Source organism: Triturus cristatus, chromosome 8, assembly GCF_964204655.1.
Source record: "Triturus cristatus chromosome 8, aTriCri1.1, whole genome shotgun sequence".
Taxonomy (NCBI): domain Eukaryota; kingdom Metazoa; phylum Chordata; class Amphibia; order Caudata; family Salamandridae; genus Triturus; species Triturus cristatus.
This window is the reverse complement of record NC_140591.1, coordinates 1,324,952,805-1,324,979,205: the sequence shown is the minus strand read 5'-3', so window position 1 is coordinate 1,324,979,205 and position 26,401 is coordinate 1,324,952,805. Positions and strand designations below refer to the sequence as shown.

The 26,401-nt window shown below is 42.7% G+C and overlaps 1 protein-coding gene across 2 annotated transcripts in view; it reads left to right on the top strand.

Annotated features, from left to right (window-relative positions):
* NRIP1 (nuclear receptor interacting protein 1) overlaps positions 1-26,401 on the top strand; it is a 113,519-nt gene that overhangs the window by 63,565 nt on the left and 23,553 nt on the right. For both annotated transcript variants that reach the window (XM_085623049.1, XM_085623050.1), the window contains exon 2: positions 14,903-15,008. The gene's annotated coding sequence lies outside the window, so the exon portion shown is untranslated. The remainder of the gene's footprint in view (positions 1-14,902; positions 15,009-26,401) is intronic.

Below are 26,401 nucleotides of genomic sequence, written 5' to 3'. Positions count from 1 at the left end.
TTGACCGTGCTTTATGCATGTTTTTCTTCTACACTTTGAATCGCCTGATTTGACAACCTTTGGATTATATGTCAACACCAGCATCCCGTTTTGATGTTGGTAACTTTAAAACTAGTAAGACGTACAAGTCGTTGATGAGTTTGAGTTTTACAGAGCAAATAAAGAGAGTCCAACTGATATAAGGAGGGGAGCGGTGCAGTACTCTTGCACGACCATTTTTGAATAATTATGGAGGTAAAAGTGGTGCGGCGATTTTGCACCAAATTTTTGCTAAAGAATTTGGTTAAAAAGGAGTTTGTTAGAAATTTTTCAAAACTTGAAAGTGCCCCCATTCCTTAGAGCACTAAATATGCCTCACATATTAATTCCAACTTTTAGTAGCATAAGGCCACCACAATATTAAACAAGAAACATCTCCTTTTTAAATTCAAAATTATTTGCAGCTGTAATCCATCATAAACAAAGAAAATACATTTCCTGAAACATCCAGAAAAGCATAGTTTTAGCATAGAAAAAATCTACAGCTAATTTTTCGAGCAATAGTGAAGGTATGTTTCCAAATGTATGAAAGTGCCAGTAGAAAATAATGCAAGCCCCCAATTTCAACCAATTTTCAAAGCGTTACTCTGATTACCTAAAAATTCTATATTTAAGTGAACACTCTAGAATTGTTAAAACCAGGTTATCAATGATGATAGGTAACGGCAAACATTAAAAATGGGAGCTCACAGATTTACTTGTTACAGGGGCTTGAGACTGGTGTTTCTTAGCTTAAGTAGTTTATTTGTGAACTGAACTGCCTCCATGTGCTTCAATAAAAGGGAACCAAGGCCTCTGCAAAGTGATATACCCATGGTCACACGATTTGGTCAAGTGATGATGCCAGGATTTAAATACAAATCCTTGATGGAGAAAATGTCCAACTTCATCACTAGGCGTAATTCCCTCCTGTACTTATTCATATTGAATTCCTATAAAAGTGAAGTAAAATGTACTACTCCGGTATTGCTCGATCTGTATGTGTATGTAAGTGGCCGTATGTGTGGACATTACTCATGATGGCAAAGTATCCAAAGGTGCACTGCCTCTCCCGCCACAAAGTTTGTAGCATTTGCATCTTCACTGTTGTATCCTCGTTGATGCTGATTGATACATGTGATTTGGTCACATTGTTACACCGGAAGAGTGAACAGGCAAGCGCTTCTGCTGAGTCGCATATATAATGTTTATTGGCGCTGTCTATTTGAATGGAGTCTCGAACTCTCCATTTTGGACCGCGGTTGTAGCCTTACCTGAGTTGCATGCAGAGCATAAGGATGGGCCTGGGTTGTGAGTGTGATGGGATGATCTGATGTCTGGATTGAAAGAGGGTTGAGCACTCCCCATCCCTCTTCCCTCTCTAAGGAGCCTGACTGGCACAGCAAGGCTGAAGGTGACACGTCATAGGTCTTGCCTATGGCATTGTGCACATGCGAACGTTGCTGTGATGCTTGTTCCTCGCCCTGGTTGCAGTACATTGACAGTTTTGCTGGATTTTCTGCACAACTTTAGGGAGTTTGGCCACCAAGATTGTGACCTCACCTGCATATGGAAAGTAGATGCAAGTGGAGGTAAGGATAGCTTCAGCAGTTCTGCATGTGTCCATGCCCTATTCAGAAATAAGTTATGGTGGTGTGTTGTATGCACTGGGCATCAATACTGCCTACTTCCTAAAATATTTGTTTGGGCATAAGGAGCAATTTAATGGTATGGAGCAGCAGCAGCCTCTGGCACGTTTGATGTGACGTGTTTGAAATGTCCTAACAGACTCTTTCCGTACCCTCTCACACAGTGCCGTTAGTGGTGCTATGTGTAAAAAGAAGATGCGCACTCACAGAAACATCACCACTCATGTGGTTTCAAAGTAGTCATATAGTGATTGGCCTTGTTGCAGTAGTTTTCCCACACTAAATCCCAGTCATTCCCCGTGGACCCCAGGAATTGCTTGCAAACTAAAGCCCACCCTTCCAGCCAATCCAGACGCTGCTGTCATGCTATTTATTACTCTAAATAGTATGAGAGCAGTGCTAGGATTGGACAGAGCAGTGCCACTGTTCCTCCGCTCCTTAATACAGTGCAGGTTGAAATGCACATTTCGGCACGGTTGTACAAAAAAACTGATCACCCTGATATGCGCACTTCACTTCATTGCGGTGGGCAAGCAGACTTGTTCCTACCAGTTATCATCCTGATGTGTCACACCTGCACTATCTGACCGGGCAAGATGGTGTGAGGGCTGGACATCAAAATTGCGAAACGGCATTATTAAAATAAAATGTCTTATTTTTGATAGCTTACCGTTGGGAAGGGCAATGCCCTCAGACCCCTAAGAATAAGCCGTGCCAACCAACATCCCCTTCTCAAAGTGCCCACCATTGTGGGCTTTTCACAGTACTCATCAGAGCTAAATCTCCCTTCAGCCAGTGCCGCCACCTCTCATTGCCTGCTCTGCCTACTGGCTAACAGTGGTAGCTCTTTTCTCAACGGCCAACTATGTGAGCTGTTGTTACTGTCCACCGATGGGTGACTCTCACACTGCCCATAAATGTCGGCCCCTTACCATGACCATCAGTACTATCTCTTCTCACAGTGGCCACCATTGCCATCCACTCGCACATCAGATCTCCCTGTGTACCCCTTGCCGCTGTGTTTTTCTTTCCACCTATATCTCCTTCTCACTCTGCCTACCAGAGTCCCGCTGCACACTGGCTCTGTTGCCGAATCTGTATTCTGTGCACCAGTATTTGGTCCTCAGTCTGCCCACCACTTATGTTGCCCCCCTGTACATGATCCTCATGTGTCAGTTCCTTATCCCACCCATCAGTGCTAAATTCCTTAGTTGGTCACTAGTACTGACAACACCGCTACCACGAGCACCCACTCTTCACGCTGCACACAAGTGCCAGTTCCCCACAATATGCACATGTGCCAACTCCTCACATTGAAATCACATGTGCATTATACCTGCTGTAGAGGTTATAGGCAATCAACTTTATGATTCCACAGTAATACAAGGACCCTCGGCTGCTCATACCCCCGGTATCGGTAACACCTAGTGCAGAATTTTTGCCCATTATCAGCTGGCCACTCAAAATGAGGACCTTAATGTCCACCTTGTCAGATGAATACATTTCATTTTTAAGGTTGAGTCGAATCAGCATTTGATTATCTAGGACCTTTGGCATGCTAATAGCTGATAGTGCCTTGGGCCAAAATCTCGCCGGACAGCACTAATAGTTTGCTGTTGAAAGGCTAACATATTGGTTTTGCCAGTGCTTGTTTAACAAAGTCATGGAACTTTGCTTTCATGTGGGCAAATCCTAACTGTTAAAGCATTCAATAAAACCAACATGCTAGTATCACTGTTAGTAATAAGAACCCGTATTTCTCTGGCGTGGCTCTTTGTAATAAAGACATTGGATTTCTCGCTTGAGTAATACTATAATTTCTGACCAAGTTTCTTCATTTCTGGTAGGAAACGTCTCCACACTCACTTCACAATGAGTAGTGATGTGGCGCCGTCTGTTCGGCCACATGCTTCTTCTTTTCTGCACACCAACTGCTTGCTGCCTCTTAAACCTTTTTTTTCTCAAAATGAATTCTTTCCCCATCTGCTTTTGTCTGTATATTTTCTTCTCTTCACTGGTGGAGGAACCATTGTGTGCCTGCAGTTTGTTTTCAAATATCTGAAGGTGTGTAACTGAGGATGTTGCGATCGACAATCTGGAAATAAATATATATGAAAATGCATTGATCTCTTATGACCAGTTTGCATTCTCCCAAGTGCACGCGGTGTCTGTCTCTTGCAGACCGCTGTACTGAGTAAGTTGTTGTTTTGGGCGCGCGTAGCTATGCAGTTCAGATTTCCCTCTGCAAACTGTGCAAATATAATAGGGCTTTCGTGTTTTGCCAGCCATTGATACAGTCACCTATACGTGGTAAATCCAAGGTTTGTTGGGTCTCGAGTGATCGATAGATGTAGTAGATATGTATACTTTGTATGTTCTTCCCCCTTTGTCTATCTGTTTGTCTGACTATCTTACCTATCTGTCTATCTAACGCTGCTGGGCAGCATGCCAATAGATTTCGCATAGATGAAACCTGATGGCTTTGCCAATGCTTGTTTGGTGGGAGATTGGGATATCAGTCAAGTGACTTCCTCTAGGTAATGCCTTCCTGAGCCTTGCATCCCTGCCTTCCCTCGCCCCAGCCATGCAAGGCACCACCAAATAATTGTCATTTTCCAATCTTAGATGCTGATATGGAGCTAGCTTTAATGTAGCCACAAAGAATGTTGAGCCAACATCCTGCAGACGTTAGCGTTCGGCACAGACTCTAAGAACCGTATGAAGTTGTTTCCTGATTGTACAGCTATGAAGGGTTTTACAGTTATAAATCTTTTAATAAGATGCGCTTCAGAGTTTACTGCAGTGTTCATATCACATATGATAATGCAGGACAGCAAAGATGAAGGCTTTTGACATTGCTCCTGAGCGTTCTATGGGATGGCCACACAGTTTTCCCTCCTCATCATAGAAACGTGAAACAGTAACAGATGGTCAAAGTCCTTTGATCAGAAGAAAACATGGTGGAGACAGTTTGTCAACTCAGATTTCACAGGAGCGTAAAAATATTTTTTAATTGCAGGATTTTGAAAAGTACTGTTTGCACCGTGTCCAGAGCGTGTAGATCCAGTATGCAGGTTGACTTATGATCGAATTTCCTGCAGTTACATACTGTTGTACCCACAAAATAAAATTCTGCTTGTGCTGTAAAAAAGCCATGTAATTAGGAGCCACGCCCAGGTAGAGGTAATTGCATTTTCATGTCTGGAGAAAATGCAGGTGGTAATAAATAGTCTCGGGATGTTCCCTAGGGAGGAAGGGGAGCCCCATTTTCAGATGACACAACAGTGGCTAAATAGTTATAATGCCTCTTCAGACTGGATTCCTGGTGCAAACCAGGCATCAAAACCTTTACTTCTGTTACTGGTAATGTGACATTGTTATAGGAGCACCCAATGTGTACATTACGTTGATCTGTTATTCTTAGGGACTCTGCGCCTCAGAAAGTAATAAATATTTGTGTTTTGGTGTCTGGGCTTCTTTTTGAACAGATTTGATGGGAGTAGATTTCCTTGAAAACTAATTAAGATTTTTCTGTGGCATATTAACCTAGTGATTTACCTGTTTTGCAAATTTTCCCAGCTTTCCAAAACTGACCTTCTGACCCTACGAACAGAATTAATATAACAATACATTTGTATATTGACAAGATCCAACCACAATGTAAGTAGATACAAATGTCTAAAACAGACTAAAAATAGACTGAGAGCAGTCAATATAAAAGTCAGTTAGAAGTAAATGAGAAAAGCTTTAATGTCTAGACTCGAATATTGATTTTATACATTAAAGGTGTTTGATTATATTTATGCTCCATAATCCATGTGATTTAGCTTTATTTCTTTGAGAACGATTTGTGTGTTCTTGTTTAAGTAGATTTTTTTAAAATAAGAATTTCATTGGCCTGTCTCATTAAAGATCTAGTCATTCGTAGATAATAAGCTGTACATTATTTTTTGAAGATTTTAAGGGTGATCATTTTTACTAGCTTCTATTTGGCATATAACTATAACCTTATTCTGTGACCACTTATTTATTCTTAGGTCCTTATCTTTCCTATTTATCTTTGCCAGTTGTATTTTCTGATATCATTTTCTGTTTTTTTTTCTATTTATAAATTCCTATAAGGCTTTTGTATTGAAATTATATCCTCCTTTATACTTCATTTTCAATATTTGAGTATTATTGTTTCGATTCCCAACAGCAGTTTTGCATTCTCAGAAGCCTTTCTGCGTATGTGTTATTGCAACAAACCTACAAGGATTACGAGATGCTGCACGCTTACAGAACTATTTTTGCTTTCTTTGTTTCTCTTTTAACCCTGGATAAAGCAGTGTGTGGATTTGCAAAACCAGTGTGAGCTAATTATAGATTATATAATAGTATCTTTCCTTATATGAATATATAATGGGTGATTCTTTTTATGAATTCATAACCTATTTAATCATTTTGCTATTGTACTATTTATTTTAGAAAAAATTTAATCATCACTAAATAATGTTTGATATGCTGGTTTTTATTGGATTGATTGTGATTAGTGCCTGTATAAAAGGCTTAATCTTCACAATTCTGAATAAACACCAGAAAGGTGACTGGTGTAATGATAGCGTACTTGTCGCTGGACACAATTTCTCCTGGGCACCTTAATAAGTATATGTGTGCATCAAAACATATAGCAACGATGACGCGTGCAACTTCTCTTAAGGCATCAACTGGGTAATTCTACTTAAATGGAAAAAGGATCATGGTATTGTTGAAATGGGGGCAAAATGCCCATCCCTTGCACTTGCTATTGGCCTGTACATCTCCTGTTATTTGGATCATATCCTACCAGAAGAACACTTCTTGTGAACATGTTTGCTCAGTAATACTGAAAGCCTAATAAAAAAGTGTAAAGACCAACTACATTTCATAAGGTAATTTTCTCCACACATTTTCATATTAGGGTTTACAGGATGTTAATTGCAAATGTTCATTTGATTTCAATTATTCTGCCTGTTTGGCCTCCAATTTAAACATTTCTTCACATCAAAACACATCCATTGGATATCCGTGAAAACACGATTTATACAGTACAGCATATGCCCAAATAAGTCTTCAGACCAGCATCACTTTGCACTTAAAATTAAAATCAATCATGTAAATATGGGTAACATTTTAAAATTCAGCATTAATACTATAGGAGTCTCGATACTCTCTCTCTAGGGACCCATGTTGAAAACTGTCTTGTTATGTGTATTTGTAAAGCATGCTTTCATCCAGGGGGTTATCCTGGCGCTGTGCAGGTGTAGAGTCTGACCTTGATTAGGGTGGGCCAGAAGGACCATTTGAAGGACCAGGTCTTCAGCTTCTTGTGGAGCTCAAGAGTGAGGAGGAGGCTCTGATGTGAAGCAGCAGCTCGTTCCAGGCTTTCGGAATGCTGTGGGGAAGGCCCTTTCATCGACTCCGTGGCATGTGGGCGGGAAGGATTCCAACTGAGTGGTGGTGCCTGCTTGGTTTCTGAAAGGAGATGGCGCTATTGAGATAGGCCATGCCGATATTGTGTAGGTCCCTGTCGGTGTATGTGAGGCGTCTGAACTCAGTCCATTTGTGTATTACGAGCCAGTGGAGAGCCCTGAGGTGCGGTATGATGTGTGTGGTGTGGAAGGTTGAATGGGAGTAGCTGCTGAGTTCTGCATGTTTGCAGTCATCTAGTGAGTTTTTTTTTTTTGCACATCCTGGTGTAAAGAGTGCTCCCATAGCCAGCGTTGTGTGTGACAAGGGCATGTTTGACAGGTTTGCGGATGCTGGTCGAAACTCATTTGTAGATTTTGCTCAGCATCTTCAGGATGAGGAAGCATAAGTTTGTGATGGGGTTGATTTGGGCTGTAATGTCAAGGTTGATGTCTGAGGTTCCAGAGGTGCTTGTGGTGGTGGTTGGGGGTGGTTCTGATCCAGCTGACAATCAGGTGAAGTCCCAAGGCGATGAGTTATTCCTGACGATGACAACGTCTGTCTTGCCAGAGATAAGTTTGAGACAGTTGGACTTCACCAATTGGTGACTTCAGTCATGCAGGCGGTAAACTTGTTCCGAGTATGGGGGGGTGGTCTTGGGGTCTTGTCCGAGAGGGAGAATATGAGCTGAGTATTGTCTGTTTAGAAGAGGTTGTCATGGGTATGGATGATGCTTGTCAGTGGGGTCACATATGTATTCAAGAGGGATGCGGTCCGCAATCATCCCTGCAGTACGGCACAGATGAGGTGGCGGGCATCAGAAGAGTAGGGAACTAGGCAGACTGATTGGGTCCTCCAAGTCAGGAAGGGGAAAATCCAGCAGAGGAAGGTCTTTTTGATTCCAATCTTGGTAGGTGTCAGATGAGGATGAGTGAGAACCCATGCCAAATGCTCCAGAGAGGTCCAGGAGGATAAGAGCGATTGTTTCTGGTGTGTCTGGGATCATAAAAATATCTGTGGTGGCAATGAGGGCTGTTTCCATTCTAAGCTTGGGTCTTAAGCCTGACTGTGTGACGTTTAGGAGCCGTCAGTCATAGAGTTTCTGTAGAAGGTTTGCTTGGTATGGTAGCAGGGAGTTGGGTCTGTAGTCTGCAAGCATGGAAGGGTCTGTCAAGGACTTCTTGAGCAGGAAAAGAAATGTGGCGTGTTTTCAAGTTTTGAGAATGCGGCTGACAAGATGGTATATTCAGAATTTGCATGAGTTCTAGGCTGATGAATTGAAGGCCTTTGGCAAAAGTGTGGTGGGGGCAGAGGTCCACTGGGGCTCTGAAGTGGATGGTGTTAATGGCGGCAGCTGTTTCATTTGTGGTGATGACGGGCCATGGGGTCAGTTGTTTTTTTGGTTGAGACGGGGAGTTGAGCTGCTAGGTCTGTCTGGTCCGGTTATAGGTCAGAGTTGCTGTAGATTAATGGTATTTTGTTGCAGAAGCCTAGCAAGAGCTTGTCGCAGAGGTCCTGTGAGGGGGTGATGCTGTTGGAGGCAGACGCTGGAGAGGCAAAATCTTTCACAGCGGCGAAGATCGTTTAACTGCTATTTAAGTGGCCGTTGATGCGATCTGTAAGTGCAGTGTATCGGCAATGCTGAACTTGACATGGACGTGGCGTGTACAGGTGGTTGGGGTGGGCTTGATGGCTGTAATGCTATTGAAGGTGGTGAATATTGGATCCAGGAAGAGTCCTGCAGAGTGTGTGGGTCTTCCAGCTGAGCATTATTTGTCTTTTTGCCTCTTTTTCTTATTTTATGTCCAAGTCAATTGAGTTTGCAGTGTGTAAAAGAAACGTTGCCCCTGTGGATGGATGGATGACCAGTCCTCTGACCAGGATCTAATAAGTGCATGTTATTCCTGGAATACAAATTGGACTCACCTAGGGCTCCGTTTTTAAGGTGTTGAGTGAGAAACCGGGGAAAAGCCTGAATCTTTGATGTTGTGAAGCAGACAGATTTGACTAGAGTTAACGGTGCCACCTAGTGAGGGAAGGTAGAGTGCAAGAACTACTCCAGAAGGCGGGGAAAGCATGTGGAAGGGAGAGCGTACACAAGACTTGCATAATGGCATGAAGCATGGAATACATTGGGTCCAGGTTACTGTGACTGATATTGTGTTTTTTTTAAAAAAAGCTCTTTGTACTGTAGGATGGATGCAGGCTGGTTAGAGGGAGAGTGCCTTTGAGAGCCAGGTTTATAGTCCGTCAGCCGCACAGTGTTTTATTAATCTGTGTTGAGCGTGGAGCAGGGACATATCAAGCGAAATGCTCGCACGCTCACAGTTTAGTTTATTGTTAAAATGCTATTTGACTTGAACAATTACTAAAAAAATCCTTGTCTGTTCTGTAATAGATGTGAATGGTAATAGCCTCTCTCTCGCTCTCTGTCTCTTTAAACTTAGTAAATAATGACTGTCTGGACTCTGAGTTTTTGGTTGAAGCTCATGTCATTGTAGTTGGATTGCAGTGCCCTTGTTCTCATTAACCTGCCAGTCTCATTTCATACGGTAACCTGTATGGTATGTGATTTTAAAATACGGACTCTGCTCGTCTGAGCAGAACCTTTGTTGTGCGATTACCGTGGTGCGTGATACAGAGTTTGCATATTTAGGTCTGGCTTGGCTGAGAACTTTTGATTTTACAAAATGAATTGCATAATACATTTACTTAGAGGTTTTCAGCCCTTTTCCTCCATTGGTCTTGAGTTGACATCCACATTTTTTCCACCCACTGTAGAATATAGCATGGGGCTGCTCGCTTCAGCTACTGGCTAACTTCGGTGTGAGTGAAAGCATTTTGCTCTTTCACAGGGGGCAAATGTACACATAAAGCTGCTGCTTAAGTGCCAAGGACTACTATGGCAATGTGTTCCTTTTGAGACCCCAAAATATTTTTGCTTTTAGCCTATGTTTTTTTCACATTATTGAAGGGAATACTGCCGGGCCCTCATCAAAGTCTTGCAAAAACCATGACAAAACTAAGCACGCTTTGACCAAGCCAAAAGGCTGATGGCCCGCACGAGACCTATTGGCTTTTCATGGCCTGGGCAGAACTTTTAAAAACTTGGATCCAGGGACAGTCCTTTAACAAGGAAAACTGTTTGACAAAGCCAAAAGGCTGATGGCCAGCACGAGACCTATTGGCTTTTCATGGCCTGGGCAGAACTTTTAAAAACTTGGATCCAGGGACAGTCCTTTAACAAGGAAAACTGTTTGACAGATTCATATACTTCCTATATTCTCAAGGGTTAAGACTGCAGGGCGGGGCTTTTATGAATTGTATGCTCTTGGTTTTTGTACTTTTATGCCATCTGCCGAATAAAGCACATTGTCTCACTGATTGTTTAGAATTATTGGTGTTCTTTTAAACATAATGGAGGATTAAAGTGATCTTTAAATTGCTGACGCTTTATAGGTATGCCTGCAATTCATGCGGCTGCTGAACGGAATACATTTTAATGAGTGATGGATAGAACGGAGTAAATTGTGATGTGATTGCCCAAGCAATATCCTCTTTTGGTATAGTATAATATTCCACAGCAGGGGATAGCACTTGTATTTTTCCATTCTGTACATCATTGGACTAAATGAGGCCATAAGTGGCCCAGCAGAGGGGACTGTAATGACCGACTCCACTAGCATTAGTGCAGTCCCTCCGCCTGCCCTTCCCCAGGGTTAGTGGTAACCTATATATTGGTGACGCTCAAAGATCGCGTCAAGCTGATCTGAAACATTAGAGTTTGTGATTGCTTCAACCTTTTGTTGTGGTTCTCGTTTCAAAGAGCACGAGCGATTCTCACTCCCCAGATTAATCCTCACAAAATGCAGAAGACATGAATGTGAATGGCTGGTGGTAGCTTTTTTCAGGCAGAATCGCATCGAGGCGCTACACTTGTAAAACATAAAGTAGTCAAACTTTAATTATCTGTCTCTGTCAGGGCAGCCTGGATAATTGAGGGTGAAGTAGCTCTGCGCTAGTTCTGTCGAGAAATTAATCGTAAATATAAGTAATTCAGTGGTGGAAATTGCATAAATTAAATTTCCACCTTGTGTCCCCTGAGGGGAGGAGGAAGGAAGGGTGTGTGTGTGTGTGTGTGTGTGCGTTTGTGTGTGTGTGTGTGTGTGTGTGTGTGTGCGCGCGCGCACACACACATTAGTGGATGCAGGCGTGTAAGAAGGTCCATGTTTATGTGTCTTTACTGTATCTGTCCCTTTGTTTATCACCAGTGCTTGAGCCCGATTACAGTTTGATCCGCTCTGCACGTGAAGGGTTAAGAGGAGACGGCCTCCTGTCAACGACCTTGTTTCTTTTTTTTTATATATATAATTTTGCCTCTCACGCTGCCACGGATCCTGCTAAGAGCAGTCCAGATTAGTTCAGAAACCCTTTGAAGAGATTTAAGATGTCCTTCAGCCAGTTTGAAGGATTTTGTCTTGCAAATCCGGTACAAGGACGCCTGCAGGCATCCCGACCCTTGCTGTGTTGCTGATGCAGCTCAAGGTCATACTAACCCGCCCTGTGACATTCAACAACAACAAAATATGCAATGAAACTGCTTCAGCATTCAACCAGCAATTTCCCCACTAAAGGAAGAAGGGTTTGTTTTTTTCTCTCCATCACTCTGTGGATTTTTGCTGTGGGATATAATCCCGGATTTCTGCTGTGCATGGTGACAAGGTCGTTTCTTCCTTAATTAGAACACATGTAAAGAACAAAGCTAAATGGCTTCAAAAAGGCTTTTGTAGTTGATAGAGAGGATTTAAATTATTTAAAGAGATAGTTAACCCTAGCGGGGAGAGAATGCAAGATCTGAATGCCTTAACTCCTTTCCTTTTGCGTATTGCTTTACATCTGCCCTACTTGCTATTTTCATATTGCTGAGAAGTAATTAGTATTTTTAGTTATCTCGTAGCTTAAGTTGAGTTTATTTAGTTTCTCAATGCAGTGCTATTTGTCTGTTCCTGTGATTTCTCCTTATTTAACACCGTGTCTTATTCACTGTCCCAGGTGTAACTAACCCAAGACCTTTTGCGCTTATTCGTAGTATGTGCAGCACCTCCATTTGATGGTCTTAGGGTCAGAGTACATTGAAAGATTGTAAAGAGACAGACTTGCAACCGTGGATCCCCCCCCAATTATATATTTTTTACAGTATTACCCAGAATCTATTTCACCTTTTGCATTTGACAGCGGGCCTTGCGAAAATGGGAGTTAAATCCTCTGCAACCAGTACTGGTTTTGTTCTGTCATCTCTTTTAACATTCCTACAGGCCTGTTGATGAGATTGTAATACTGCACAAAATTGTATCTCCTAGCAGATTCCCCTGCCTGCCCCCCTTACGTTCAGTTTCTGACCATCCATGAGATGTTAATATGTGGCATATATACCTGTTGTGCATTTGTGTTATAAGATTAGAGCATGTACTCGAAAGTTCCATGAGAAAAAGACATTCACATAAAAAAAAATTGTGTTCTGTTTAGGTGAGATTTCTCCAAATGCCTATAGTTTTTTTGTATGCACTTGCTCTACCTATATGCTTTTGAGCTTCATGATTTAGCAGCCCCCCTCTAGAAAATGATACCTATAGATAATTTCCAATCCAGCATGTTAAAGGTATGGCACTGATCACCCATTTTGATGAACAGTAAGGTATTTACACTTTTCCAAAGGGAGATAGGGGTCTCTTTCTTTAACCAACAAGTTTAGGCACTGGCTTTCTGCAAAGGAGAGTTTGCCTAATTTACGTTTATTGCATTTAATTGTGGAAGGGGTTCTGTCTTTCACTAGAACTCAAGGCAGCCTCTGTAGGCTTTTGAAGGGCGTTAATATTAAGTATGTTTTAGTTTTGCTGTGTGAAGGTTACCTGTGTTCTTGACTGTTCTATCAACGGTTATTATTTGGACAGGTTAGCAGTCATTCTTTTAGTTATTTTTTATTTTTTAAACTTTTTAGTCTTGAAAAACAATACAGCATAAACAAAACAGCAGGTAGCACCTTGCACGATGACCGGTACAATACACATGACTGAAGACAATTGAACGGTAAAGAGTCACTGGGATATTGGGCGATCAAGCAACCCCACAAGTGGTAATGGAGTTATCCCCACCAACATATCATAAGCCGCAACTGCTGCTCAGAAGCATTGGAGAGTCGTATCAGGATGTCACACATCCCTCGTCATCTGTTCTATCACTGTCCGATGCAGTCTCATCAGGATCTAGGACAGTGTCATTCAGGGCCCTCCAGTCAGCTAGGTCATCATTCATCTTATCGTCACGCCTATTGAGCTTCATATGAATCTCTTCTGATAAGGCCCACTCCGATACATCTTTGACACTTGGGGATCTCGAGTGCCCTTGGTCCCATCCAGGTGATTGCGGCCCTCCGTTGTGCTAAGACCAGTACCAACTGTAAGAATGTGTAGTGCATCTTCCTGCCCTTCAGCTGCTTCACGATACCAAGAAGGCACCATCGGGTGGAGAGCATCCTGTTCAAGTGCATGGTCCTAGTGATGTCGTCTACCACCTGTTTCCAGTATTCCTGCACCACATTGCACTGCCAGGCTAAGTACAGGAAACCTGCCCCACTTTCGCCACAGCACGGGCAATTATCTGGACGTGTCAGGATCACGCGATGTTATGTTCCGGGGGGTAAAGCAATTCCTGTGAAGGAATTTGTAATGCACCAATTTTAAGAGGGCATTACAATAGACCGTGTGGGTCAATTTGCTAACTCTCGTCCAATCCCCATCGTCCAATCGGGTGTCTAGGTCCATTCTTTTAGTTAAGTTAATTATTACAACTGAATGTAGAACTAGTGACACAGGAAAAAAACATGAAAAGTTGCCTCCACTGTAAAAAAAAAAAAAAAAAAAAAAAAAAAACCTGTTCAATCTTTGAAATGCCGGTGCTGTCCATGTAGATGCCATTGCTTTTTGGCAGATCTGTTGACTATCTCAGGTTTAGTAGAAGTTTCTCTATTTTGGATCCATTGTGTTTGTACATTGTTCGGGTTAATTCTCATTGTGCTGACTTACAGATAGACCTATATGATTTTAGTGGTTTGGCTCACAAGGAGGAGGATGTTAAAATGAAAAAGTAGCAGTGGTACGCAGACCATTAGAGACCAGTACTTTTTTTTGTTTTGTGTTTTTTGTCTGTGTGAAGTCAACAAGGCCTTGTCAGGCTAACTTGATGTTGAAGCATCATGCTTTACAGAATAGTGTTCAGTGGTGTTAACCAGTCTGGCGTGTTAAGCTCTGTGGACTGCCAGTCATGGAGTTATTTGTGGGTTTCACTTCATACTAGCCTCTAAATTAATTCCCTAGTCTATACAATGGACACAGATTTAAGAGTACAGTCTTCTGCTGGATCTGAGTTGCTGTCCTCCCACTAGAGTAAGCCTTCTCCTCTTGCACTCGCTAACTTTGGCGAGTCAAGTGTTCAAAGGAAGTAACTTGATCATTGACCTGGAATCAAATAGAACCTTAGGCTCACAGTTTCCTTATGCCTTTAGTCTCTTATCGTTAAACAGTAGGACTACTTAGAAAAAGGCTCAGTTAGCGTAGCAAGACCCTAAAACAAATCCTTGACAAAGCGCTGTCATGAGGGCAGGGTTTCTCAGTTAATGTTTAACAGTCCCTTTTAATAAATGCCTCTCAATGATGTGATTATAATCTGATGTACGAAAGTGAAAGCATGTTAAAGAAATACCTTTTTTGAAATTGAAGAGACGTTAACACATTTTTATTTTTTTGTTGCAGGATCTCTTTAAACGTGAAGGCGTACCCAAAATATTAAAGATCAGCAAAGTAAACAGAGCTGCTCTTCACCATGGAGCCTGCATGTGAAGGTCAGAAGGACCGTACAGTAAGTATTCCTGCAATAGACTGTAGCAGAAGAGCTGTTTCATTTTGTTTTATTCTTTCTTTGGGAGCCTAGCATAACAGTATTTATGCATGGACCTTCAGACTAGGCAGTAATGCCTTTAACCTAGTACAAGCCTTTTACGCTCATCCTGTTAAGGGATGAAATGGGCAACTTGTATATGGTAAAACCCATTGTTGTAACCTTGTAATTTGTCTAATGAAAAAAGGTATAATTTACTTATTGTGAGTACAAGTCATAAGTGGGGGAAAGTTAGAGATTAAGGAAGTAAGTGAGGGAATGAGTGAGAGAAAATGGGTAAAATGGTGTGTGCCTGAGCTGGTGTTGAGCTTTCCAAAGAATGTCTTGCTTTTGTCAAGACATGTACAGACTAATGTATGGACAGCCGCGGTGCATGCAGGTAACAGTGGTGGGGCCATGTAAGGGGGGATTTCAAGTGACGGTGCTGAGGGAAAATTAATTATTTAATTTCCCCTCTGCATCGTCCCTCGAAATCTTCCCCCCCCCACCCCCCTTACACGGCACCACCGCTTTTACCTGCACGGACCGCGGCTGTATATGGACCAATTATTCTAGTGCAAGAGCAAACCATTATATGGTTAAATCCACAGAGCTTGTAAAAGTAAAACTTATTTCCAGTATGGTATGCCAGTAGCAAAAAAGAAAGGGGAAAAAAAAGGGAAGGAATGACCATGAGGACAAATTTGCCAAAAAGCGTGTATGTATGTCTATTATTTGGACAACTATTACAACAAATGTCCAAGGCCAGCTACCACCAGTTTCAGTGTAGCTCATGTAGCACTCTCCACTAGGGTGTGTCTTAGAAGTCACAGTTACAAGTGACATAAATCTGTTTTGATTTCGTGCTGTGTTGCGATATAGTATCCCCATTTCTGCTCCGTCCGGCAAAACGTCCCTTCCAGAGTTTCCATTTGGGCCCATCTGCACTGACTGCAAAGGGACTCATTGATGTACAAACTTTCCCATTCATTGTTAAACTACAACCAAGCAAAATGCCATCACTCACACAACCTGACATTCTAAATAGTGAATAGCTTGGGTTGACACAAAAATGAATGAAGCGGACAATAATGCTTATGGCTAAAAGATGCTGGGCTGTTAACCACTGTATGTAACTGAGTGAAACAAAGCAAGGGCTTAAGAAGACTTACTCACATCCCCTTTCTGCATGTAGGAATCCTATTTTTAATTTCTCCTCCTCTTCTTCCTCCTCCTCCTTCCACCTCTTCTTCCTTCTCCTTCTCTTCCTTCTCTTCCTCCTCTTCTTCCTCTTCCCTCTTCCTCCCCCATTTGAGCCATTGGCTCCCATACACTGAGAGTGGTGGTTGGCAGTTGCCTCATCACATGTGCATATCTGCCTATGTGTAATAAAATCTGACTCTAATTTGCTCATACTTGACTTGGTCTAGAATTTCTATTTATCTTTTTTATATTATATTTGCAGTCATCCTGTTTAAACTGTGTTCTTAACTTGTACAAATTCAAAGCCAATTGTACCTATTCTTTGCATCATTAAGAATCATAGTTTCCTGTGACGTGACATACATTCAAGTCAAATGGGTTTCAATACATGTTCCAAGTACACCCGACTCTTAGAAAGCACCATACTCTTCAACTAAAATTCTATCTGATGGTTATTCCTTTCAATTTCAAGTTTTATATTTTAAGCATATGGCTGTATATTTTCATTAATTATTTTCTTCTTTTTGTGTATGTAACGTAAGCTGGCAGCAAAGAAATTAACAATCTCACCTGATTACCAAGTTAATTGGTTTGGTTATGCTGGTTTTTGTTGTCCTTTATTGTATTATCTGCACGTTTACTGTCTTAAAGGTTAATAATACCAAGGTATTTATTTTTGCATTTGGCTATAGATTATATTTTAGATGCCCCCTAATACAATTGTTCTGTTGGTTTTCTTTTACTAATTGGAACTGTTAACATATGTATGATTTTTTGCGGGGGTAGTATTTTCCTTATGTGGGTCTTAATGTCTGCATACGAATACTCAGACTCTGAGTCTAAAATCTATGCCTGAAAGGTGGCCGGTCCTTTTAAAAGGTGCCAACTTTCTAAGTTTTCGAAAAAATGTCAAGACTTGACTGTTTGACGCATATGGTTTGGTATGGAATTGATGCCCCTCTGAATTCTCCAACAGAGTGAAGAGACCTTTTATAGGCTGAAAGTTTGAGCTTTAAATAAAACCTGGTAGATATACACCTGATTTGAGCATAGGCACGTACAATAGAAATCTTCATCTGGCCTGATGTGACAACACCTCAGACACATGAAAGCTTTTCAAGCCTTGTCTACTTAGATAATGAAGTCATTGTGTCCATCATGACAGAAAAGCCCCAGTTGTTGTTACTAAGAATGTGGGATGGCTAAATCCAGATTGAGACATTGAACAGAAATGTTATTTAGGGCACCTGTCTGAAACTGCATGGAAAAAAGGCCATAATGGTATCCTAAGAATGATTGCTAGGCACATATTGTTGAGATTTATTCATTCTGTACTGCCCTAAATAACTCCCAGGAAAGAGCCAATTGTGGGGCTGCTAGAACCCCCTTTCATATCTTGTCACCAACTGTGGCTGCTGGTGTACAAACGAAGGATGTGAGCTGTAAAATAAGATCTTTCACAATGCACAGTAAATGTAATTGTATTTTTGTGAGGATTCTGAAAATACTTTTGTTATTCACATGGTTCTGGGAAAAGTTATTTACCCCTTCTTATGGCCTTAACATCAACAACTAGATAGTTGGTTAGCTGCCTTCTGTAGATATAGTGTATACATCAATGCATCCTATTCTGTTCAGTGTGAGGTGCATCCTGACAGTTGCACTCAAATACTGTTACAAAATAAAAATCTGCACCATATTCTTGGAATTGTTCTCTACATCTTCTGTTACCAACATTTTGGTGGTGCACTTAGAACCTAAGCACCAAGATGACAAACATGCTGCAGAGCAATACAAATGGTATATGATTTTCATGTACCAGAGTCAAGGTTATCTGTCGTCACTGTGTTTTGGTATAGCCGATCTCACTGTCTAATGTATGGTTTATTAATGGGTTCTTTTGGATAATGCACTGAATAGGATAATTTACATCCTATCAGGGTCTTTAAAGGGAGGATAACCTAAAATTCCTCCCTGCCCCATCTCTGTCCATGCAACATTTCTAAGATCAGTGGTGGGCAGAGATAGTGGCTGCACTCATTTCAGGCCTGCCATTTTTCGGATTGTCTTAATGATCTGCTCACTGGTCTGGTGCAGGGGCCACTGAATACAAATTCTACCCTAGGGGCCCTTCAAGCCCATTTATGGCTCGCTAGCCTTGTTGAAAGGCCGGACAGCTAAGCATTTGTCAACTGTCCACTTGTATTTGTCAGATGATGATTTACTGGGTAATTCTTCACAAGGGAGGAGTAGAAATGAACTACCACAAGAAAAAACACTCTTTGGAGTGGCATGTCCTCCCCTGCAAAGAAACATTAATAAAATAATTACCGAAACCACAAATTATCCCCCTTTTTTTCAATATGCATCAACTTTGAAAACATCTGAATATTGAAGTGAAGCTACTGTCGTCCAACGACAATACCTCTCACCTAAACTCTTTTAAAAGTTGTTAGTTTTCTCCCATAAGTTAGCCCTTGTTTTAGAGCAGTTTTCCAGATTATAGGTTCACAAAGGAGCCCATAAGGATTCATGGAAATCTATATATGTATTTTTCTCGACAATTGCTTTGCAAAATTTGATGAGAGTAAGTGCATCTACGGGTGTCTTGTCCTAAACCTCCAATAAGTCTAGGAGTTTTCCCCTACCGATTTCCATCCGTATAACATACTCTTGTTCTTGCTATAATTCATTTTGTACGTGCTCACTGGTGACTTGAAGTATCTCTTTACCTTTTTCTTCAATGACCTAACTGAAACTACAGAGGATTGCTTTCTTTCTGCAATTCCTCTAATAAGCAACAAATACTGTCATGGACCGTATAAAAACTTCTATTCTCCCTACAGCAAGAGATGTCCTCACAAAGGTTACAGCGTGACAAAAAAGCTGTAGTTCCACTGATAACAGATAGATGTCGAACACATAGATTACAAGTAGCCAAAATAACTTCATATCCACTAAGTGCTGTCTTACGCCTGCTAAGTGTTACCAAATTCCTCAAAATGTTCTTCATATCTCTCAAAGTTACATCATGCACAAAAACTCTGGTACATAACGTAGGACAAGCCATCATAGGAAGAATAATTGCACTTTCTGCCCCAACTGTAACACAACTGATGCTTCTCTGTGTGAGTGAGGTCATGAGCAGTGCATTTGAGGAAGAGATGATAATGGATGTGTAGCTAACCATAACTGGTATCATAACTGGTACAAGTGGCTTTCATGTGGCCCATGTTATGGGATGCAAGCGTAATTTTTCTTCCCCTGGGTTTTTAATAATGTATCCTATTAGGTCATCTTGCAAGAAAATGATAGTCCATTTCACAAAAATATTTTAAACAATTTCTTGAGTTTTATCTATTACATAATCCACTGCTCAAAATCCCCAAACAATACGGCACCAGGCTATGTCCTTTGGAAATTGCACACTTGACTTTGACGATGCCCCTTCTCCAGGGTATGTTCTGTGAGCATACCTTCCTGGGGCCGTATTATACATGTGGCGCATTTTCCTTCATTGCACTGGGTGCAATGAGGGAAAATGCGCTGTATTATGATGAATGCGCTGCCCCCAGGGTAGCCGCAAATTCCCGCTGCCCTGGGTGCGGCTTATTCATGTGAAGAACTGAGCGACCTCTTTGAAGCCGCTCCGAGCTTTCACATTGCAGGCGGCAACCTGCCTACATTTTGTGAGGGGTGAGTGACTGCACCAGCCTGCAAGGGAATGTCTGGGGGCAGGGGGGGTCCAATGGACCCCCTTTCCCTACCTCCACGGGGCTGCCATCAGGGTGCTCACTGACAGTGTGCCACCTTTTAGGTGGTGCATTGTCAATGCACCTCCTGAGATCTTCTTTGCCTTTGCGCTTGTAATACGGCGCTTGCCGGAAGGCAAAGGGATACCCTCATTTGCATGGGGCACGCCCCTATGCAAATGAGGGAACACCTTCAGAAGATAGCGCTGGCGATTTATGTGCACCAGTACTATCGGTATTAGAGAAGGGACCGCACAAGCATCTGCAGCCCCATCTGTGATACGAAAATGCACTGGGGGGGGGGCGCAAAGCGGCATAAATGCCGTTTACGCCCCTGAGGCATGTGTATAATATGGCCCTTGTTCCTGATCTCATTACCTGTAGGCCCTGGCCTGCTCCTGGTTCGAAGCATCCAAGGTACTTGATAGAAGACCTTTTCACATGGATACGAGCCATGTGGTATGGCAAAACTCCTTATCCTAGACCTGCCAACTCACCCTATCCCACCTTTTACCACACAATATCAGCTCCCTTCAACCGGCCACCCAGCGGGGAGCTTATATCTCACAGTGGGAAACAAAGTGAGTTTCCAGCTCATGTAAGGAGGCTTCGCACAGCTGATGTCCTTTTTAGGGTTTTGAAACCTCCGTGGGACATCGGCAGTGTCTTCAGAAGCATTTGTTTTTGTTTTTTTGATGGGGGAGGGGGAATCTACGTGTAACTCTTGAGCAGTTTGAACACAGAGCCACGCCCCCACTGCAAAGGCCATCAATAAGTAGTCCTATATTAATTGGCCCAACGACCCCCCCACCCCTTCCACCGGGCCCCACATCCTCTTCTCACATGATAAAAATATTTTTCTGTGTCCGCAGTACAAACAGAGCATTACCATAAATATTTCCATACAGAGCATAGGGCAAGAACTTACCCATACTGTTTCATACAACATGCCATCGGGTAACAATCAGTTTCTCTAAAAAAAACCCAGTAAGAATTAGTTACAACTACAAAGCAGTATGGGGCTAGTTTGGAAAAAAAACTGATTTACCCCACTATGGGAGCGATACCAAAACAGAACAAATATTATGATTAAAACAGTTATGGGACCACACAGACAAATCCGTCAAACCAAATTAAAACCACTGTAGGACTAGTACAATGCTCATACCCGTAAAACGAATGTAGGGCCACGGTGTACCGTTCATGTTCTTTGACATTCCCCTGAGCCCCATATCCACATTATCTGCAGGGTAAAACTCATTGTTTGTAATAACTAATGCAAAACAAGTATAAGTCAGTATATGGCCATATTTGTATAGAGTAATTAAAACTAGTTTGGGGTTGTTCCAGAAAGCGCAAGTTGAAGCCCATTTAGGGCCGCTCTGCAGTAGCCAAAGTCCATTCTATGCAGGGAGTGGGCACACAAGGGCTTGCCCTAGCCTCTAGCTACAATACACGCTGGCCTTGCACCCTGCTTGCTGTAACCACAGGATATTTAGTTGCTTCTATGTCTTGTGGGCGATTGTTAAACCCAGTAACCATGCAAGATCTACCCTCCCGGAATACCCTGGAGCTCTGCCCTGCGAGTGCTATGTGCGGGGCATTCTTCTGCTCAGCAAGCACATTTTTTAGTATCCGTTAAGCATGACCTGAGGCAATATTGCATAATACTGGGCATAAGTCAGTGCACATTTCCAAGTAGTTGCAAGGTGCGACCTGCGGCCATGCCCTGCAATTATTGTTTGCAAGCTATGATCAAAGGTCATGCTTTTTGCACAGCAGCCATATCGGGAGTACCCGCTGCACAAAGCTGAAGGCACAGGACATTCCAGATCTCTGTGTGCTCTTTACTCCTGCCTTCTGTACCTGGTATACATAGTCTTTTGTAATGGGCAAAGTGAACTGAATACATTGTGCGTGTTCTTTGTCCTGTGCGCAATATCCATGGCCTGCAATAATTGCCAGGTTCCCGCCTGGTGAGTATGTTCACAGGGCACAATGAAGTGACATTAGGCCTTGCTCCGCACCCAGTAAACCTGAATCTATATTTCTTTTTCTTCATGTTAGGTGCCCTGTAAATATCAGAAAGTGGTTCTAAGCACCCTACCTGTGTGAAGATAATAACGCCAATGTGGGTGGGAAGAGCGGTGGGAGGGAATAGGGTGTGTGTGTCCGTGTGTGTGTCCGTGTGTGTGTGTGTCCGTCCGCCCTTCGTCATTGAGTAGGCTGACCCAGAATACATCATGATCAGTAACAGTCATTTAGTACTCTTACAGGTAAAATGTAATCTTCTCTTTCTAGGCCAGCCTTGAAGCTCCTGGCTTCAGACCCCCGGTTTACCTAATGTGACAAAGCTGCTGAAGGAAATAAGGTGTTATCTCTTGAAATTGCGATATATGGCCTCCTGGATGTCCCATTCTGCTAGATGTGTGGGTGTGTGGTACAGCATAGTTATATTTTCTTGGCCTTGGAGTTCTGTGCACTTTGAGGCACACATGCTCGGGTTCATAGGTAGGCACATGTCGCCTGATGATCTCCAAGCATGCAGTTGTTGTGATGCTTAGCATGTCCAACAGGCCTGGGATTTCTTTATCACAGGAAGGAGCCACCACACCTGCTCTTGTCGAGCGGGCCATGTGTGCAGTGCAGTCTTTCAACTGGCAACAATGGGCAATGAGATAGCAGAAAATATCTCACCTGGAGTGTGGAATTCTCATTGTGGAACCCAAACGAATTAAGGTGGAAGTTTGGGGGATATTGGAAGCTCAACAAAGAGAAAAAGTAGTTGGAGGAGAAAGGGAAGCCAGATGCTGGTCTCTAGCTAAATTTCCACACAGAGTGCAAAACTAAAGATCCATCCGATGACGACCTGATAACCCTGAGATTTTAATCTAGTCAAGCACAACAATTACATAAAAATCAAGTAACTTGGCTAAGATAACACAAATTCATTTCAGCACCTGTTTAAACCTATTGTGAAACCGTTTAACGCATTAGCAAACACCAATTATATTTTATTACTAATATTATGAATAGTAGTTGTAGTACTTTCAGAAAGTATGTTGCTGCAGATAATTCATTAAAATTGGTTAAGAAAATTCTACTATTTGTTTTCAGGTTTAGAGCACAATTGCTAATGCAGAGAAATACGGTAGACCAGATTCGGCCTTGTTGGGCTTCTTAACCCCTTCGGGGCTCAGGACGAACCCTGGCTGTCCTATGTCACTGTGGGTGTGTGCGGAGGACGGCCAGAGGCCGTCCAAACCCCGCCATTCATTAATTCTCCTGCACAGTGGGAGAATTCGCGCAGCGCCGAAGGGCTCAAGTGAAGTGCACCTTGAGTCCTTTGGCACAGTGAGCATGGGACCCCATTCTGGGCATACCTGTGACACAGATGATGCCTCACTTAGAAAATCAAGCAAGCATTGGAAATGCAATAGGCTTCACATTTGTTGGGAGTTCCAGTTATTAGCATTATAAATGCCAATGTTTTTTACCTGGCCAGGTTGCAGGGTGCAGTACCATATGTGGCCAAAAGAGGCCCCTTGGTACTTCTTTTGGCCACATATGGTATTACACCCTGCAACATGGCTAGGCAAAGGATATGGCATAGTGGTCAGAGCTGCCAAATAGTTAGCTGGGGATCCCGGTTCGAGTCTGCTGTTAGGTTCAACATCCTGTGATATGGGCTGATTGTATAATTTCCCCGAGCCCATGGCTAGGTGTGCTACACAAATATGTTTGTAAAGTAACAAAACTCACGAGCAGAACAGAAGTGGCTTCGGAGAGGTGGTGGTGGCCTGCGAGCAGTGTTGTGGGATGGGTGGGGAGGGAGACTCCGGAGATAAATCGACGGCAAGCAAATGTGGTGATAGAATTTTCACTACACAAGTAAATAGAACAGTTAACCAGCAAAGAGGCACGCCAACTAAGAAAAGAGTTCTCTCTAAGTATAAATGAGCTGAACAGTAAGAGCACGTGTAAGAGGGGCAGTCCTCATTGGAGGATACAAAATTCCAAAAGGAGGGATTACTAAGTGTATTCACCAATGAAAAGCCAGCATTTTTAAAGGACAGCAACAGGAATCAATGAAAAAGATGGACATTTTTCAAGCCCATATCCTAGATCCAGCATGTCTCAGAGCGAGCGCGAGCACTGCCTAGGCAAGACCTAAAAATGACAGGTTGAATGCTTGACTTAATCTCAGCCACTGGTAATTACTGAGGTTGCATTTTAGTCCACTGGTTTCATTGCTGTCCACCATTCCACTGTAGGATCAGCTGTATGCAAATCTGACTTGGTCATGCTCCAGTAGGAACAGCAATCTCAATGTGCCAGGCCAGCTACTCTCTAGACAGGAACACAAGCAACTCCTGACAGTTTTTGTCTTGCTGGTTATATTCAGTGGGGTGCAGCTCCATTACTATGGCAAGGAAATTGGGGCCTCATCCATGAAGTGCAGCTTGAGCCCTGTAACAAAGTGCATGAGATACATGTCTATGCATACACATTGCACTTATGGCTTCCCACTTACAAAAACAAAAAAAGTGAAAGATGGAATGATTGAACTAATCTCTATGTACTCACTTCAGTCCATCATTTTTGCCTACTATGCCACTACAGACCTAGGCCAGCTCATATTCAAATCAGACTTGGCCGAGCTCCAAAAGGGACAGTCCAGCTTAAGTATTTAAGATGGGGAAAAGAGGCAGCTCCAGTCCGGTTTCAGCCTTGTTGGACTTCATCAGTGAGCGGCGGCTTGAGTCATATAGGATGTGCATATGATACCCATTTCTACCCTTCCCACATAGTCTGTCTCACTTAAAGAGTACTTACCCGGATTGTTAACTGTGCCGGAGGTTAATTCAACCATCCCACCCATTACTTTTCTTTTTTCGAAAATATCAAGAAGTTTGTACCAAAAGATTAAAAATCAGACCAAGATCAGGCTGAAAGTAGAGGTTGCGAAACAATACGTTTTTTTCCACATACACTTATTTTTATGTTGCAAAAGACTGACTTATTGCCTGATTTATTAGACCTGGAATGACGATGCAGAAAGACGAGAGCGGTGTTCTTCCGCACATGCATACCCTTTTCTGAGGCACCCCATGCCCTTCATATTAAGTGCGACCTGCGCTCACCCACCGGTAATATGTAATTTACCATGATAAATCATCGATTTGTTATCGCTAATTGTTCTAAATGTACTTCAGTGCAGCTCCCAGTACCTAAAGGGTTGAAAGGTTGCTGTAATTGGCACCCACAGCTGCTCTCTCTTTTGACAGGGGATAATTTCGCAGCCTGTGCTTTGTGTGGCATCTGCCTAATTGGGCATTCTCACCGTGTAGCGGGCCTGCCTCCTCCAGCCTCCCCGCTGACAAATGGCGGCGGATTACAGATGAGGACACGCTGACCCGTTCGACCTTGCAGAGGCGGCGGGGAGGGGCCTCCCGCTACCACAGAATGGCTGTGGGTCACTGAAAGGACAAGGTCACGAGCCAGGTGGGGGGGAAATGACTTAATAGCACGTGACAGCGCTCTGACGGCGCGGTCACTATGTCAAGGACAAACGCATCATTGTTGATTATGCAGCTTTCTGTATGGTGTCTCGTTGCAGCCTCTTGATATTACAGAGCCAGTTGGCAAGGGGAAACGTGTAAAAAGAAGGGCACGGATGTGACACGAGCCCTGTCTTCCATTCCGCGTTAAGGGACCGGGCGGTGCTTTAAAAGGAATACTGCTTTGACTCGGTGTTATATTTTGTGGTTAGAATTGCTACGTTACCACGTGCCGTACGCGGGATGACGAGAGCGCGCGCATTCTGTGGTGGCGTATGACCGCGAGACAATGTTATGTTGTTGATAGTTTGTAAAATGATGATTATGCGGCCCAAGGCCAGGAATAATGAGTCGCCTGCGATATATCAGGTGGCTTTTAATAAGTCTCCGTCATCACCAAGGAGCATTGCAGGGCTAATAAACTTGCAAGCAGGCTTGCTAGATTTGTATTTAAAAGACAGCTACATACCTCATTAGGGATTAATGAATGCAGATGGGAGGTTGGACAGTTTGAGTGTGAAATTCATCTGCCCTTTTACACTCTGGATTATATACCTTTTGCTAGCTTGCAATTGTAACATTGAATGGCTAAGATGTCGTCAGTTTTTCCTTTGCATGTGTATAAAAGGTATATTGGCGCTAACTTGCCTGTGAGGCAGCAGAGCTGTATAAAGGAGGGAAGTGCACAATTAAGGGCATATACCTTTTGGAGGGGTAGTGTAGTAGGGAGGGAGGGAGAGGTGTTGAGGTTATTTCCTTTTGCTATTGTTTACTAAAGCTTTTTGGTACGGATTACAGGTCACTGCTTACTCGTCCTCAGATTTCTAAAATAATGTGTCGCTTCTTTTCACCCACGCGG